The sequence below is a fragment of the Triticum urartu genome, chromosome 4, assembly GCF_003073215.2.
Source record: "Triticum urartu cultivar G1812 chromosome 4, Tu2.1, whole genome shotgun sequence".
Taxonomy (NCBI): Eukaryota; Viridiplantae; Streptophyta; class Magnoliopsida; order Poales; family Poaceae; genus Triticum; species Triticum urartu.
In genome coordinates, this window is record NC_053025.1 from 598,982,308 (window position 1) to 599,000,510 (window position 18,203).

Below are 18,203 nucleotides of genomic sequence, written 5' to 3' on the forward strand. Positions count from 1 at the left end.
GGTGGCTTGTCATGGACACTACCCAGGCAGAGCTGGACTACATCGGCACTAGGGCGAGGGAGGCCCAGCTTGCCATGGAGACCGGCAGTGCCGGGGGTGTGGAGGACAAGGCCGCAATGGCTGTGGAGGAAGAGGAGCTCACTCGGTGGGCGGCGGCCTCCGGGGAGGTTAGCAGCGCCGACACGGGAGCTCCGCTTGTCGAAGATGCGGCCAACGAGTCGTCGGGGGAGGAGGATGTGGCGGCGGGCTCGACGCCAGCTAGGGGAAGAGGGTGAGTCCTGCGGCGGTCTGGCTCCGGCGAGCCGGTCCGGCCCGGCAGGTCTACGCGGCCTCAATTGACCCTGGAGGGGTCCGGGCGTCACACGAGGGCCACGGCAGCGAAGAGGCTGACGAAGGCCGCTGAGAAAAAGAAGACAACGGTCCCTTCCTCATCTGGGCACGCACAAACCCCGCCTTCTTTGCCTCCTCTGGCAGATGTCAACTCGGATGTCGACGCGGAGGTCGCTTTTGATCTCGGGCCTCTCAGCCCGAAGAGGAAAAGGAAAGTGGTGGAAGAGGAGGAGATGGATGACGAGTAAGTACTCGGTTCCTTACTGCCATTTCCATTCCCCCAAATTAAGTCACCTCTCATGATCTGTTTTTTCTTTTGCAGGGATGCAGAGACGTTGGACCAGAGGGTGAAGAGGGCGAAGGCCTCGGCGAGCAGTCAGCCCCCGGCTGGGGCTTCAAAGACGCCACTGGTGGTGTTGAGCAGCCCGGACAGCAGCCCCCGGCATAGCCCCCAGCGTAAGCTTGTCACCCTCCTCTTATTCGACATGTGGTAGGCGTTCGATGCTATGGTGTTGACCTTGTCGGGTTTGCAGGAGGGGAGCGACAGCAGGAGGAGCCGCAGAGGGCCACCCCCAACACACCACCCCATCGACTACGCCGCCGCGAGGGGCGTCCCCGGCAAGGGCATCAAGCACGGAGCCCACACCCATGGAGGAAGAGGGGAACTTGGGCGCCAGTGACTCTGCCACAGCGCCAAATGCTGGCGGGGAGGGGACTTCTGCTTCACAGCCTGGCACTGGTGAGTCGCCTGTCCTCCATCTCTGTTTTTCCCTTATTCTTTTTCTTGGCTTCATTGCTCCCATTACTACCCAGGCCCTCCTTCAATAGATATGGAGGACGTGGATACTGTTGTTGGGAATATTGCTGAGGAGGCCGCGGCGGAGGCCGACAGGATTGCCACCGAGGAGGCCGCCAGAGATGCTGACGATGTCGCCGCCGATGAGGCCGCCAAGGATGCTGCCGAGGACACCGCTGCGGGGGCCGCCAAGGCGACCGGTGAGGCTTCTGCCGAGGGTGCCAGCGGTGGGCCTGCCGGGGAAGCCGGCAAGGCCACCGCCGAGGAAGAGGTGGTTGATGATCAGCCTCCCTCCTCCTCAACCTCGGGCCCCGGCAGAAATCTAAAGGTGGGCGACGATCTTTTCGTCCATTTTCCAGGGGCGGCAAGTTCCCGAGCGCCCGCCGAAGGGGAAGTCTTTGACGGCGAGGTGCTTGCTTCCACCGGGCTCGAGGTGGTCGATGAACCGGGCGTTGGCAGTGATGGTTCTCCAGAAGAGCAGCTTTTCCGTGCCATGGGGGCCAATTTCCGAAAGCTCCAAGTGCTCTACCGTGCTTGCCTGGACAAGGTCAAGTCCAGGATGGCAACGGTGGACAAGGCGGAGGTGGACTTCAAGGCGCACATTGCTGAGACGCGGACCTGGTTTCACCAGACTCGCGAGGAGCAGAGGGCCTTTCAGGGGGAATTGGCCAAGCGCGATGTAGAGCTCACCATGAAGATGGCTGACATCGAGAAGGCCCAGGAAAAGGCGGCGAACTTGGCTACCGCGGTCGAGGCCGCCCGGAACCAGCATCAAGCCGCATTCGATTCCCAGGAAGAGGACCTATCCGTGCATGAGGCGAAGCTTGCCGCAACGCTCCACAGCAAGGATGAGGAGCTCGAGGCCCTTGTCATGCGACGGACTCGCGAGCTGGAGCAGAGGCACAAAGAGGCACTCGATGCCGAAGCTCTGGCCCATGCCGGCAAGGTGAAGGAGTTGGAGGTAGAGCGGGACGAGCTGAAGGAGCAGGCCCTCAAGCTGTCCAACAAGAAGAGCACGCTCAACAGTGCCTTGGTAGAGGCGCAAGGAGCGGTCATCAGCAGGGCTGGGGAGCTCTCCGAAGCGCAAAACTCCATCAGAGATCTCAAGCTGAAGCTGGAGAATCTCAAGAAGATGTTGTCGGGGAGCAGAGCTCGGGAGGAGACCTTGACCAGGAGCCTGGAGGAGGAGAAGCAGCTGCGGGCGAATGAGGCCGCCTCCCACCAGGAATATGTGGCGGGCGAGAACAGACGGATCAGCCTGGAGGACGTCGCCGGCAGGGTCACCTCGTAGTTGGCCACCATGGGGATGCCAAACGTGAGGTATGCCCCTGAGCGCAGCGGGTCCGTCAACGCCAAGCTGACCTAGTTCTTCGAGGGCGTCCTTGGAGCCTTGGCTTATCTTCACTCCAATAGAGCGGCCACGTTGGCCGGGGAGGCCCGGCGACTTTGCCGGGGGGCCATGACCAAGGTCCTCACCAAGATGGCGTACTGGAATCCCGACCTGTACTTCAAAGCCACGATGGATAGCTTGCCGGATGGTACTGACCTCACGGTGCTCAAGGAGCGCATCAAGCCCATCATCAGCAGTATCGACGAAATCAAGAGGGTGGAAGGCTAGCGCCGGGATTAGGCATCCCGTTCTTCTTCGCCGCTGCAAGTTCCCGACCAAGACAAATTTTATCTTTAGTTAGAACCGCAGCAATGATGTGATGTAACATATCTTTTGCAGTACTCTTAATTTTCATGCACATTATTTCCCCGTTCAATTTCTCTTTGTATGCGCACCCTACGTCGATTGGGTAGGTTTGCCGGTGCGGAAGCCCCTAGCGGCGTTTTGGGGACGGATCCCCATGGGCCTGCCTGGTATGCAGTTCTGCCGGACGAGCCACCTTACCGTTCTGAACGCGGCCGCTCAAACTGTCGAGCTTGACTCGAGTCAGAATCGAGAGCGTTGTTGATCGCGGAAGGCTACTCTGCCATTCTCGACGCAGCCGCTTGAGCTGTTGAGCGGACTCGAAACAGGGCAAGGGCGTTCCCGATCGTGGGACAGCCCCCTGGCGTGCAGGTTTCTCATACAAAGGCGTGACATCTCCGGGGGGAATAATCTCATATAAGAAGGATAGAACAAATAAGGGTTCAGTGCAACTTAGCTTCTGTTTGCAGTCGCTCGAGTGCCGATCTTCTGGCCTCCTTTCTTCTCCAAGGGCCACGAAGACGAAGGAGTGCTGGGCTAACTGCTAGAGCCAATTCTCACAACTGCGCCCCCTACCTGGCGCGCCAAAGATGTCGGTGGGAACGACACCTATGGGATCACAAGAATCCCTACTACGGTTAGCGGGGCGCGGGGTCGTGAGAAGAGCGGATCAAACAGATAGTACACAGTTTGTTTATCTAGGTTCGGGCCGCGAGGATGCATAAAACCCTACTCCTGCTTTGGTGGATGTATATTCCTGTTCTTGAGCTAGCTCTGGGGCATTAGGAGCTCCAAAAAGCCGAATCCTCCTCCTGGTCGCCTTGGGCCTCCTTTTATAGAAAAAGGGGTTGCCACAGTGGCACGCAGGAGGTGGAAAGGGTACAGTGATGCGAGGTTATCCCTCGCATTACATGACAAGGAGCATTTAATGCGTCTTGCTTAGGTGTCCTTGCTTTATCGGGGACGGGGGAGAAACCTGTCTCATCCGTCGCCTCTCCTTCTTGTGTCGTCACGCGCCCTGGCCAGCGATGCTTGTGATGCCATGTAGGTAGGCAGGCAGCTGAGGTGGCGCAGTGGTGGGTCTTCATGAAGATCTGCATGCCGCCACATAGGTGCCTGCCCAGCTGGTTGGGTCGGCAGCCGCATGCGTACGGTGGTGGAGGTTTAGTCGGCGTGGGCCTGATGGTGGCCCTACGGATGTCCTCGGCAAGGGCCTTGCCGGGGCCCCACCAAGGGTCTTGCCGAGGCGCCTGCTGTCATCCCCGGCAAGGCGCTTGCGGGGGGTCTCGTGGTCGTCCCTGGCTGGTATCTCGCCAAAGATCGTCGTCTTCTTAGTGCGTATCTGATCTTGAATGTCTTCACAAAGATCTGCATGCCACCACGGGGATGTCTCCCGAATCCTTGCCCCTTAGAGGCAGTGGACTCAAGGGTAATTTCCTCCGTAGGAGTGGGGCTAGTCACCGCGGGAAGGGTCTTGCCGGGGTTGCCAGAGCTGTCTCCCGGCAAGGATCATGCCGGGGGAGTCCGCTTCGTCCCTTTTGCTCTTCGTGGTCTTGGCCTTGGCGTCGTCCTAGTTCCCTTGAGCTTCGGTCTTTCCCTGGCTCACCTCCCTTGCCTTGCTTGGTGTGGTGGTGCCCGCGGCTCTGACTGCCCGTGCACAGTTATAGGGGTACAAAAAGTGCACCCCTCTTTTTGTACACTGACACCTTCGTACAACCTTGTAAGCGAAAAAGAAGTTGAAGTGTGCCTGTACAAAGAACTAGCGTAAGTTGAGTTACCTGCTTCTCGGAATATTAGTTAGCCACTTATTGCAAAATTGTTCAATTACGTTGCTTGGCTTAATTTAGTTTGCTACTGATTACATAATGGCACAGCATGTTAATCATATTGTAGACTGCGCCTATCTATGTGTTCGATACTTACTGTTAAGAATTACCTGTTTGCCTTAACTTAAATATCTACTTGTTTGTTTAACTGCTTTGCTGCTGCAACAACGGGTTACAATGATGTTAATAACTACTTTTCAGCATCCAATTGAAACTCTTTAATTCCTTGTTTGTTTAACTGGTTTGTTGTTATAATTCCCAGTTGAGATGTTTTGCTAACTTCAACTTTTCTAAATCCAAACGGAACATTAATGGCAAAACAGGTTAGCCCAAGATCAAAGAGCGAGGTCCTCATGGACTTTGCATCATCCACAGCAGTGGCACCGGCCCGATCGTGCATTATGAATTGCCAACTGTTGATGCTCTAGAGGCTAAACTAGTGGTAGAAAGAGATTCTGCTTCTGCACTTAGAGATGAAGTTGACATGCTGAGGAAGCAAACAGCACAATCACAAGCAGTACTCAAGACAACCATTAAATATTTGGTGGATTTCGAAACGAAGCAAGCTGAGACTGACCAGATTGTTAAGGTCCTGAAGGAAAAAAAGGAAATTAAATTCCTACTTGGTAAATCATAGGTGAAATATTCTTTCCATAGTTGAATAACCTTTGTGTTGTATGTCCATGTAATCAATCAAACCATTTGTTTTAGAGATCATGTAATAATTGGTTTTTTTGTTTTTTGGTTTGTAATTTTATTTGAGCACAAGTCTGTATTAATTGATAAGATTTAGAGACATTTCATTTGGATTGTTGTGCCAGACCTACAAATATGCCAATCAGGCTGAATGTGCATTCAGCAATAGTAGTAGTATAGATGGACCATAAGTGGCACACATCGGAAGGGCCAAGATGCTGGCTAAAAAAGGATGTTGTTGTAGCCAAAAAAAAGTACAGCGGCTTGGCTTATGTATGTTAGTTGATATTATTGATCCATATACTCTATAAGTGTTTATATGTCTGTTAGTTATGTACATTCTTGGTTGATTGACTCGGTATTTGAATCTTGATACATCGCTTGTGTACATATCTAAATGGGAGTACACATTATGATGCCTGTGACATTTGAGTTGGACATGAAGTGTTCCAAATATTCGAATTCACCTTAAACTGGATTCTAGTTTCTGAATTTGAGTATCAGCATTTGTAAACCATATTCATATATGATAGTGGAATACATCTTTGTCATCCTTTTGAAGATATATAAAAACACATAGAATGATTATAAAGATTCATATAGGAATACAAAATGGATTCGAATTTAGTTGCCAGGGTAAACGTGGATGCTTATTGTCCCAAAATTTAGCAGCAAAATGTCCACTCCCACGTCGGCTGCCCGAAGCCAAGTGTTTGGGAGATGGAAATTACTATCTACCCATTACACGGACAATCCATCGGCCCGATTTCCATTGCTCTAAATAGGGGTAGGTTAGTAACTTCAATTAGACGTGACATGACCGCCTCTGAGCCCATTCCGACACGGTGGGCGTCAAACATGGGCGGCAAAACTCATGTGATTCAAGCTCGTCCGAAAGACCTCTGTTTCTCCCTGCATTCCCCATTCATACATGGTGGGCGGCAAAACAAACTCGACTCGGCCGAAATCGATGTAGGCAAATATTTTCAATAGGGGCAGGTTTGTAACTTCACTCAGACGTGACACAACCGCCCTACCTGCCAGCCTCGTTCATACACCGTGGGCGCCAACCATGGGCGCTAACCACCCTCTCCTCGCCCAAAATCGCTCTGGGCAATTATTGGCGAGATGCGAGATTACCGTCCTATCCCCAACCGACAAGACATCCAAATTTTAAATGGGGGCTAAGTTCATAACTTTCCCATATTTCAGACAGGCCCATCCCAAAAACATGGTTCCCCGTACCTCTCCCTCCATTTTCCCATGCATACACCGTCCGCGCTAGAACACCCCATCCCCACACCAGTCTCCGTCCGCCACCCCATCCATTGCCGCTGTCCTCCACCACATCCATCGCCACCGTCCTCCACCATGCTGGAGCGCCTACCAAGACCGCGTCATCCACTGCTAGAGATGGACATTTCTCATCCACGGCGACGCACCAATAGCCTTGCATCGCGTCCTCTCGCTTCATCAGCGTCATCGTCCTCTTTGCCGGGGCCGCTCACACTACCTTCTCTTCCACTGCAATGGGACTTATCCCCCAATGCACCCGTCTACCGTCGCAGATCTGTTTCAACGCCACCGACAGCCATCGCACCCCCGATGCCTACACGGCGCCGCAAGAGAGGTGGTACTTCATATCTCCTCAACTTTTTGATCTCAACCAGAAAATAGATCTTAACTTGGTTACTCTACTTTCTTTTCAGCTCTTAGAATTTAGTTCTTAGTTCGAAGCAAACAACGGATGCTAAATATCATTTCTTTGGTTTGCAGCTTCAAATCTGCCATGGCACAGCCATAATACGGTTTAATTGATCATGCTTAGGGTTTAATTGATCATGTTGGTTCCGTGGTGGTTTCTTTAATATAAATCGGAGGGGAAACCCTCTTTTGCTAAAAATATATGCTTAGAGTTTCCCCCTTTTATGATCACTATACGATCAGAATATGTGCTTCGTGTCATAATAACACTGCTCCACCCATCAAGCTAAACAAGCTTAGTTGTTCAAATACGAATCTGATATTGTTAAAACAGAGTTGTTTAATTGGTCAGCTAAATGTTCCTAAATTAGTTTCGAAAATGCATGTTCGCCGCTCGGGTGTGTATCTTTACATGGTGCCCACGGTGGGCCGGCCCACCCTAGGATTTTGGGTCGTCCCAGGCCCCGATTCCCCTCTGTTCTGCTGCGCGCTTCCGATCTCTACTCGCCCCCAGCCGCCTGCCTCGCCGGCGACTTGCCGTCCCCGGACGGCATGACTCTAGGAGGAGACGCTGGACTAAAAGGGGGCCAGGAGCCACTCGCCCAACAGCGTCACCGCTGCCCGGGCACGCCGCCGTGCCTACCTTCCCAGTCCGTTCAGGGCTCAGGCATGCAGCACCCACCAAGCCAACCCGATTTATCCTGAGATACGTCCTCAACACTCAGCAGCCACTCCTCATCATCCATTTTCTAATTGATTCATTACTCATTAGGCAAGACTGTCATTAGGGTTTGTTGTGTGCTCAGTGCTACCTACACTTAATGGTTCAGATGTATTTCAGTAATCTTTAGTACCTCTAAAGTTCACAGGGTTTTCAAAATTCTGGCCCTCGAAACAGAAACTAGTCATTTTGGATTGTTGTTCGTAGTGACATTGACCCAGATTACTACTGCAAGCCAGGTTTGTTGACAATTTTACTTGTCTTTCTTACTCATTCGATATAATATCCAATTATTCACGTCGATTAGTTGCAAACAATAAGTGCTAGACAAACTTCTTCATTCAGATTTTGGACGGTCTCTTACTGCAGTTACAATTCTACATACTTGTCCTAGTAAGCTCACAAGTAAATGATTGATTCACTACATCTATGCTTGCCTTGTCATATTTGTTGTCAATATTCTTTTAGGGTGGACCACCCTGTTTCTAAATACTGGAACCGTAGACATGAGTGAATAGTATTTCTCTATGTGATCTCTTCCATCATGTGTGGGTAACGAACACTGCATTGTATAGAAAGATAGTGTCATCTCCAGCGTTTACATAGGTTTTGATCTTTTACATGGAATACAATCTTCCTACTTGCTTTGTATCACACTACCAACACTCCACCCTTGAAGCTAAACATTACGCCACTCATAATTGCTTAGTTTATTTGTTCAAATACGAATTTCATATGATTCTAATGTTTCTACTTCAGTTTTGAAATGGGTGCCTGCCTGTTATAGAGACATAAGGGGTTTGTATTTCTGTGTGTGGTCTGGTCACCACGGTTGGGGAGGTGAACTTTGCATATGCAGGGGTTTATAGGGAGACACTCTGCAAGTTGAATCCGCAATGCATTCCATAGATAATCTGACTACTTTTTATGTTTTCATGAATCTCAGATTCTGAACAGCATCATAATGATTATGAGCTTGCACGCATGAAAAGAATAAAGCAGAACAATGCCATGGCTGTCAAACTTGGCATTAAGGGACTAAAATCAAGTCTGGATGCAATGCAATGCAAACGCTCTCCACCTACAGATTCATGCTCAGAATATGATCCTAATAGTGATTCTGAGCTAGAGGGAGACCTAAGTCAATGTAGCTCCCTAGTGGAGGAGTCAGAGGAAGATGCCCTATCTTATTCACCCATCAAGGTACTTGCTCTAACTTTCCAAGGTTACATTGGTCGCACATATCTTGCAACTGATGCTTTGCATTGCTTCTACTTTGTTGAACTGCCATTAGCTTAGTTTACACATCGTGTATGTGAATACGCCCTGCCTATCCATTTTCAGTACATATTCCATCTGTCATCATACCATATTTATCCATTCAAATGTTGTTCTTGTGTATCAGACGTTCAAAATGAAGAGGGCGATTGCTAATCGTGGAGGAGCACAAGCAAAGTATTTGGAAAAGGTAGTGGCACCTGATAAATCAAATAGCCCATTAGGTGTAGTTGTAATATCACCTGACCCACAAAATACCCCAACTCTAGCAGACTCTAGCCCTACTACACTGGTCATTTCTGATGCCCCAACTCAGCAGACCCCAACTGCAGCAAACTGTATGATTATGCCAGTTGACATAGCACCAGCTGTACGACACAAAACCCCCATTCCAGCAAAGAGTACACCAAATCCAGTTGCCAAATCCCTTTTCGAACCAGAGAGATTCCCAATTGCAGCAAATAGGACCCCTGTTCCATTTCTTCCCAGTTTAGAAGACGAAGCTTATGTTGTTGTCAGGAACTTTGTGCGCATCTTTCCTTCATGTAAAGATTATACCGCAGACACAGAACAATTTCCAGTCTCCATCCGCAACTTACGCGTAAGTAATGTACTAATGTTATTCACGGTCATTACTGCATATGTTTCTGCTAACAGAAGACACAAGATTTCATTCTTTTAAATAGGTGAGGAGCAAACTGGATTGTGATGATGAGCAAGGGTTGGTTGCGTTTTTCAAGAACTCGTTGATGAAGTGTCGTTCCTGCCTAAGGCAAGCGCACTTCGATGGCAAGGCTCTGAACGAAATTTCTGTAAAGTCTCCGGTGCTACATTTATCCGACGGTGACTGGAATAATCTTGTTACACATTGGTCTCGGCTGCAGCGTAAGGTACTGTCTATGATATCACATCACAATTTGAACTACATTTCTGCATTTGCCTTAATTAATGTCTCACTTGTACAAAAACTGTTAGCAGAAGAACATTCGTTCTCAAGGGACCACAGAATCTCGCAACTATACTGCACACTGCATTGCTCTTGTGAGTACCTCTTGCCCTGTATGACCATACTTACTTTCATAGTTGTTTGATTATGTAGCATCACTGCACATGTTAGCCTCGTAATCATCCATTTGGTGGACATTATAAGATTTGTATGGACTCTTACATAAATTTAGAATCAACTCAATGCTTTTGAAGAGGTTTAGCTCTGCAGTCCTCTTGTAAGGACTGAACATGGTCTATCACTGTACTTACATTAACAACTACTCCCTCTGTCCCATAATATAAGAACGTTTTGTACAGTACACCAGTGTTCAAAACACTCTTGTATTATGGGAAGATGGATTGGTTCATTTTGTAGCATTCTGCATCTTATCTCCCTCGCCCACCATTTACTAAAAAAGATCATATCTATATTTAATCTTACCAACAAGTAGAATACACAGACAATGCCAGTGCAGAAGTGTAGCCCATTGCTCTTGTCAGTACATTTTGTCCTGTAACGCTTGTACTTCCAGGGATTGGTAGTTGATTATGTAGCATCAATCTGCATCTTATCTCCATTATCCTCTATCCATTCGAGTATTATCATATCTATAGTTACTCTCTACAAAATGTAAAGTACAGGAAATGCTTATGAAGAAGATTCTGTGTTGAAATTCTTGAGTTATCCTTCCCTTGACATGGAGAAGGGCATTATAAAGCCGGTGTTAACTGTTAATGTAAGTCAGTCCTTCTAATGCCTTTATCCTCAACTGTTGTTTAATTTGCTCATACTCCCTATCGTTTATTGCTGTTTAGTTTGCTGTTTCTACGAAAATGCATGTTCGTAAGAACCGTAAGTTCTAAGTTTTACTTGTAAAACCAAATTCCTTATTCATACCATGCAGATTACTTAATACTCCCTATATGTATGCTTGTTTTTGTGGATCTATAATCCAGTGTGTGGTGAAGCAGCCCATGTTTCCACCTTGTCATCTCCTGTTTTATCTTACTGATGTGGCTGATGATATGAACAACATGCCATGCACATTATCCAAAATAGATACAATGATTTTATTTGCCCTTCATCTATGCTTGTTATGTTGATATGGTAATCCAGTAGTGTGGTGAAGCTCCCCGCATTATGAACAATGCCAAATTCTGCTATTGATATTTTGAACTTACTCTTCATTTTCTAATTTGAAATTGGATAGAATTGACAGAACAGTTATCATCTTTGTTTATACACGTGCAAACCTGTCATCTCTCTGCTTTGTTTCAGGGTGATATGCCTGATGGCATGCACAAGTCTGCTGAAGGCTGTAAGACAAACCCAACATATATTGCACCAAAGAAGGCAAAACATCTTGAAGATAGTGAGACAACCCCAAAGTCTTGTCTTGATGTAGTGTTCAAGTTACTTGAGACTAACAGTCAGACAAGCTCACAGAATTCGTTGTCTGAATCAGTTCGACTTCTTCAAACCCAAGTTCTAGCAGAAAGGCATTCTGCAACTCAACTTTGACTTGAAGTCCTATCTCTAAGCAAGATTGCGGAGAACACCAATGAGAACCTCATAGCTAAACAGCTACACCTGGAAGCTATGACCGACATGCTAGGCCGGTCTCACAGCCTTGCTCAGCAGCTTGCGCAGCAGTTCCCCCGCAAGGCTAACCTTTCTTGAACTGTCTTAGAAGTGGTCTCGGTTCAGTATTATTTTGTTACACTGCAATGGTGCCCAGTTTTTGTAATCTACTTCTTCGTTGCACTTTATGATCACTGGTGGTGAACTTCGATGCCCAGTGGATGTAATATACCGTAAATCCTTTATTGTATAGTGTAGGTTTATTCTTAGTTACTATGTCGTAATTTCTTTATTGTATAGAGTAGGTTTGTTCTTAATTCCTGCTAGTTACTACCATCATTCGCTATGTAAAAAAATTAGATGTAGTCGACCAGACCGAAACATTCGACTCTAACGGGCCAGGTTTTTAGCGGGCCACAATTGGGTCGGCCTGCATCTTTCTTGAGACCGAATGATTGGGGCCTTCACACATTGCGTCAGGCCCAAACTTACACTGGCCTATATTTTAGTTGGGCCTCTTGTCGACCCAGCGCTTAGTTTGGCCTAGGTAGCGTTGGGCCATTAATAGGCTGAATATTGTACTGGCCTGTTACGGCCGAGATGAAACCACGGGCCTTTAGCAGGCCAAAATGCATGTTGGGCCTCAATTTTCACTAGTTGTCGATGGGCCTTCAGCAGGCCGAAATGTAGACCGGGCCGTTTTGGGCCCAGTTAACTCACGGGCCGTTACCAGGCCGAAACATATCTCGGGCCTTAGTTGGCCCAGTGATATCATGGGCCTTTAAGAGGCCGAAAGCTTAGCACAGGCATCAACGGGCCGAATTACGCGATAGGCCTTTAACGGGCCCAAAGTCACGTTGGGCTTAACTATTGCCATCTTTAGCAAGGGCCGTTAGTGGGCCCGATGTCCCGTCGGACCATATATGGCCCATGGGCAGCACGGGCCATTCCCAGGCCAAAAGTCACACCGGGCTGAAATGGGCCCATGTCTACATGAGGCCTCTAATAGGCAGAAAGTCACTGGGCTGTAGTTGGGCCCAAATATTCGGCGAATAATTAACGGGCCAGATCTGGCTTCGGGCCACAAATGGGCCCAAATATTGGGCGGACAATTAACGGGCCAGATCTGGCTTCGGGCCGTAAATGGGCCCAAATATTGGGCGAACAATTAATGGGCCAGATCTGGCTTCGGGCCATAAATGGGCCTTTATTAAGAAAGCCGTTATTGGGCTGGCCCACTAGTACCTGATTAAGTTCTATGGGCCTTTGACTGGGCCAGCTTTTTTAACCTATATGGGCCTCTGTTGGGCCCGGCCACATGTCGACGTATCATAGGCATGTCTCCTCCAATGGACGGGCAACATCTGGCCCACTGACGAGCTGACAGGTGTTCCCTTCAGCCAATCAGAATTTTACACGTGGAAATTTCCCGTTGGTCCGGGCTGTTAACGGGTTATCGGATCCAAAATCCGACCCGATAGCTTAAGGGTGTTCCGTTATGGTGGATGCCACGTGTCGGTCACCCTTGACGAAAGCACTTCTATGACGCGCGATTTATCGTCATGGAAGTGGACACTTCCGTGATGATAATTTTGGTAATGTCATGGAACACTTCTACGACAGCACAGGTACGACTATCTTGATTCGGTCATAAAATCGTCATGGATGTACATGCATGACAAAAAACGCGACCTACTGTGACAAACACGTATCATCACGGAAGTGTATTTTTTTGTAGTGCCCCCTCTCAGCTTGTCCATTGCTCCGGGGGTGTGCCACAGAGGCAAATGGGATCTTGCATCCGAGGGTTTGAACATGTTGCATGAAGGCGTGGCTCATGAATTGGGTGTCGTTGTCAGTGATGATCCTTCCCGGAACTCCGAAACGACACACCAATTCTTTCAAGAACTTGATAGCTGACTGAGCAGTCACCTTCCTCACGGCAGTCACTTCCGGCCACTTTCTAAACTTGTCGATGGAGAAGAACAAGAATTCAAAGCCCCCGATTGCTCGGGGGAAGGGGTCGAGGATATCGAGCCCCCAAACCGAAAATGGCCATGACAGAGGGATTGTCTGAAGAGCTTGGGCAGGCATGTGTGTTTTCTTGGAATGGAACTGACAGGCTTCACATGTCGTGACGAGCTCAACTGCGTCTTGAAGGGTTGTGCGCCAATAGAATCCTTGCCGGAATGCTTTCCCAACTAATGCCCTTGATCCAATGTGTGAGCCGCACATTCCTCTGTGAATCTCAGCCGGCAGTTCCTTTCCATCCTCCCAACAGACACACTTCAATTTCACAGTGTTGGGCCTCCTTCTGTACAGAGTGTCATTGACAAACTGATACATACTGGCCCTCTGGGCTACTTTTTCAGCTTCATCTGGGTCGCTGGGGAGTTCTCCGGTTTGGAGGAAGTGGGCGAAGTGCCTTGCCCAAGTTGGAGCCTGAGGCTCGGCAATGAGGACTAGCGGCACCTCCTCGGCTGCGGGAGCACCAGCCTCGTTCGCGGGGTTCATAGGCCCGGCTGGAGGGGGTGGTCTCGCAGGCTGTGAGGAGTTGTTTTTGGCAGGGTCTCTGCCAGGAGCGGATGGCTCGATCTGGAGAGGCTTACCGTAGTCCAACTTTCTCCTTTTCCGGGCCATTGTGGTTGGTGACATGGAGGGTTGAGAGAAGTGGAGAACAAAAGTTCCTAGTTCCATAGGAAGCTTCTGCGCAGCACACTTTGACAGGTGATCAGCTATGTTGTTTTCCGCACGGGGTATGTGCTCTGTTTGCAACCCGTCAAAGCGCTCCACTAACCTCCTCACTTCCTCAATGTATGCTTCCATCAATGGGCTTTGGTAATCCTTGTTTACTTTTCTCATCACTAACTGTGAATCTCCTCGAATGATCAGCTTCTTGATTCCCAATTCTGCTGCAATCCTAAGCTCGGCAAGGAGCCCTTCATGCTCAACTGTATTGTTGGTGGCTTCTTCCCGGGAAAAGTGCATTTGGATGACGTACTTCAGGTGCTCCCGGAGGGGGCAACAAGAAGCACGCCAGCTCCTCCACCTTGTAGGGAAAAAGCACCATCAAAATATATAATCCATTCTTAGGGTGATTCCTTGCCGAGGAGAGCTGTTTCCATTGCTTCCTCATCAGGCGTTGGCACCCATTCTGCAATAAACTCTGCAAGCGCCCTGCTTTGAATGGTTGAAGTGCTCTCAAACTTCAAACCAAAGCTGGATAACTCCAAAGCCCACTCCACTATTCTACCAGTAGCCTCAGGGTTTTGGAGTATCCTTTGCAACGGAAAAAGAGTAACAACAGTGATCTCATGGGCTTGGACGTAGTGGCATAGTTTCCTTGAGGCCATGACGAGGCTAAAGATCAACTTTTGCACACCATAGTACCTCGATCTAGCCCCTTGCAACAAGGTGCTGACAAAGTACACTGGGCGCTGCACCACTTTCTTCCTTGTTGCGTCCTTGGGGTTGCACTCGCTGTCGTGCTTACTGCTATTCTGATCCTCTTCTGACTCTGTCGCGGTCTGACCGATCTCTACTTTATCCACTTCCCGCTGTGCTAGCAAGGCTGCACTGACCACTTGGTTGGTTGCTGCCAAGTAAAGCAGTAATGGCTCTTGAGTTTTGGGCGCAACCAACATGGGCACAGATGACAAGTAAGCCTTCAACTCTTGCAAGGCTGTATCTGCTTCCGGGGTCCACTTCATAGGCCCTACCTTCTTCAAAATTCTGAAGAACGGCAGGGAATGCTCGGCAGACTTGGAAATGAATCTGCTTAGCGCGGCAATGCATCCCGTCAAGCACCTCACATCCTTAACTATCCTTGGCGCTTGGATCTGCTCAATGGCGTTGATCTTGTCGGGGTTGGCTTCAATCCCCCGATGGGACATGAAGAATCCAAGTAGCTTGCCAGAGGGAAGACCAAACACACACGTCTCCGGGTTAAGCTTCAAGTTGATCTTGCGCAAATTAGCAAATGTCTCCTCCAAATCCTGGATAAGGGTGGCCCAATCCTTGGTCTTGACCACAATGTCATCCATATAGGCTTCTATGTTTCTGTGTAGTTGTGGCTCAAAACCAATCTGGACTGCTCTTGCAAAACTAGACCCGGCACTCTTCAATCCGAAAGGCATGCGGAAAAAACAGTATGTACCACATGGAGTGATGAATGATGTTTTCTCCTCATCTTCTTTGGACATGAAGATCTGGTGATATCCGGAGTAAGCATCCAAAAAGGAGAGCAGATCGCATCCTGAAGTGGAATCCACAATCTGATCGATGCGCGGCAAGGGGAATGGGTCCCTCGGGCAAGCCTTATTGAGATATGTGAAATCAATGAAAAGCCTCCATTTCCCATTCGCCTTCCGAACTACCACCGGGTTGGCCAATCATGTAGGGTGCAGTACTCCTCTGACCAATCCAGATGCTTCTAACTTCTTAATTTCCTTGGCAATGAACTGCTGCCGCTCCAAGGCTTGCTTCCTAACTTTCTGCTTGATGGGTCGGGCATGTAGGCAGACAGCAAGGTGGTGCTCGATTACCTCCCTGGGAACACCGGGGATATCAGATAGTTGCCAGGAAAACACATCGATATTCGCCCGCGGGAAGGCAACGAGCGCACTTTCCTATTTGTCGTCAAGGGTGGCACTCATGGTGAAAGTACCATCAACACCAGCCAGCCCTGCCGGGACCTTCTTCACTTGGGGTGCTGCAACCTTGCATCTCTTTCTGTTGGAACACTCCGGCACGTCGTCAACAGGTGTCGTGCACTCGGAGGGGGCACGCTTCCCGGACTCCTTGCCAGAGGTCCTACAATCCCGCTTCTTTCCTTTGCTTTCCTTGGCGAGGAACATTGTTGTCGCAGCCTCTGCTGCAACGGCATCCCAATACATCCTATCCACACAGATAATCGCATCCTTCTCATTTGATGGGATGGTAATAACCCCCAACGGCCCAGGCATCTTCAAGGTGTTGTAAGCATAATGGGATGCTGCCATGAACTTGGCCAAGGCCGGTCGTCCCAGAATGCAATTATACAGCAGGGGGAGCTCAACCACATCAAACACAATCTTCTCAGTCCTATAGTTCAGTTGTCCCCCAAACGTCACCGGCAACGTAATCTTTCCCTTGGGGTGGCTCCTACTGGGATTGACTCCTTGAAACATGCCAGTAAGCTCCAACTCTTCCTCACCTATCTGAAGCTTGTTAATAACTGCTGGGGAAATCAGATTTAACCTGGCCCCGCCATCCACTAACATCTTTGTGACCTTGAGGTTGCGAATTGTTGGGGAGACTAACAAGGGCAAACACCCTACCGCGATGGTGCGGCAAGGGTGGTCCTCCTCATCAAAGATGATGGGCATGCGGGACCATTTGAGCGGCTTCCGGACCTCTGGCGCTGGCTCCACGGCATTGACCTCTCGTGCCCATCGCTTGAGCTAGCGATGGGAGGAGTGCAAAGACGTACCCCCATCAATGCATAGGGCGTTAGTGGCCCGCTGAAATTCCTGCTCACTGGTTTCCTCTTCATTCCCTCCATCACTCAAATCATCACAGGTTTCCTTCTCTTGGCCCCTGGCAGGTTTTCCTTGGTTCTGAAAAGGTTTGCCGGGACGGTTTGCTTCACCGCCTCGGTCCTTTCCGCCAGCAGCATTCTGACCTTTCTCCTTATCACGCTTATCATACTCTGCTCTCTATCTCTTAACAAGCTTCTCAACTTGATAACATTCATGGAGGTCGTGGCCCTTGGTCTGATGGATCTTGCAGTACGACCCATCACCTTTCCCGGCATTCTCAGCGGCAGCGGCTTCCCGGCAGGCAGTGCACGCGGCAACTTCCTTGCTGGGGGCCTGTCAGAACCCCGATTCCAAGTCACATCGATCTAGCCGGTAACACCTCATATCACATTGCGGCCTCACGCACGGTATTCCCACGGGTGTCGCCTTACCATGGCCCGGGACCGTTTGTGCCTTTTGGATCACGTATATGATAGTGTCGCTAGCATCCATATGACAAAGAACCTGGGCCGACATGGCTAGTCGTGAACCCAAAGCGGCACAGACCTATGGGGACAGGCATACATGAATCACATCGAGCATGTCGGTCATCAGCGAGTGAATCCGGGCTGTAGCACTGGGCTAACAGGACTCCGGGGAACCCGGGCTGTAGCAGGCTAGGCAGGACTCTGGAAGTCACCGCGTGACATTTCCCCGAAGGGACAGACATAGGAACGAAGTGAAACACATGCCGGCCAGTCAAGTGTCCTGAGCAGTAGTGCTGGGCTAGCAGGACTCCGGTGTACCAGGCTGTAGTGGACTACTATGGCTCAAGGAGCACTAGACTACATTTCCCCATAAGAGAGGCTGCCAAGGATAAACAACTAGATTGTCGGATCCCACACATACCAAGCATTTCAATCATGCACACAATATGCTTGATATGTGCAAATACAACATGGCATCACAACAAAACTCTACAACTCAAGTACTTTATTTAAAGGCTCCAAAGAGCCATACATAACATGTTCATACAGGTAGGGGTCACATCACCCGGCACTCAAGTCATACAAGCATACAAGCACATGCGGA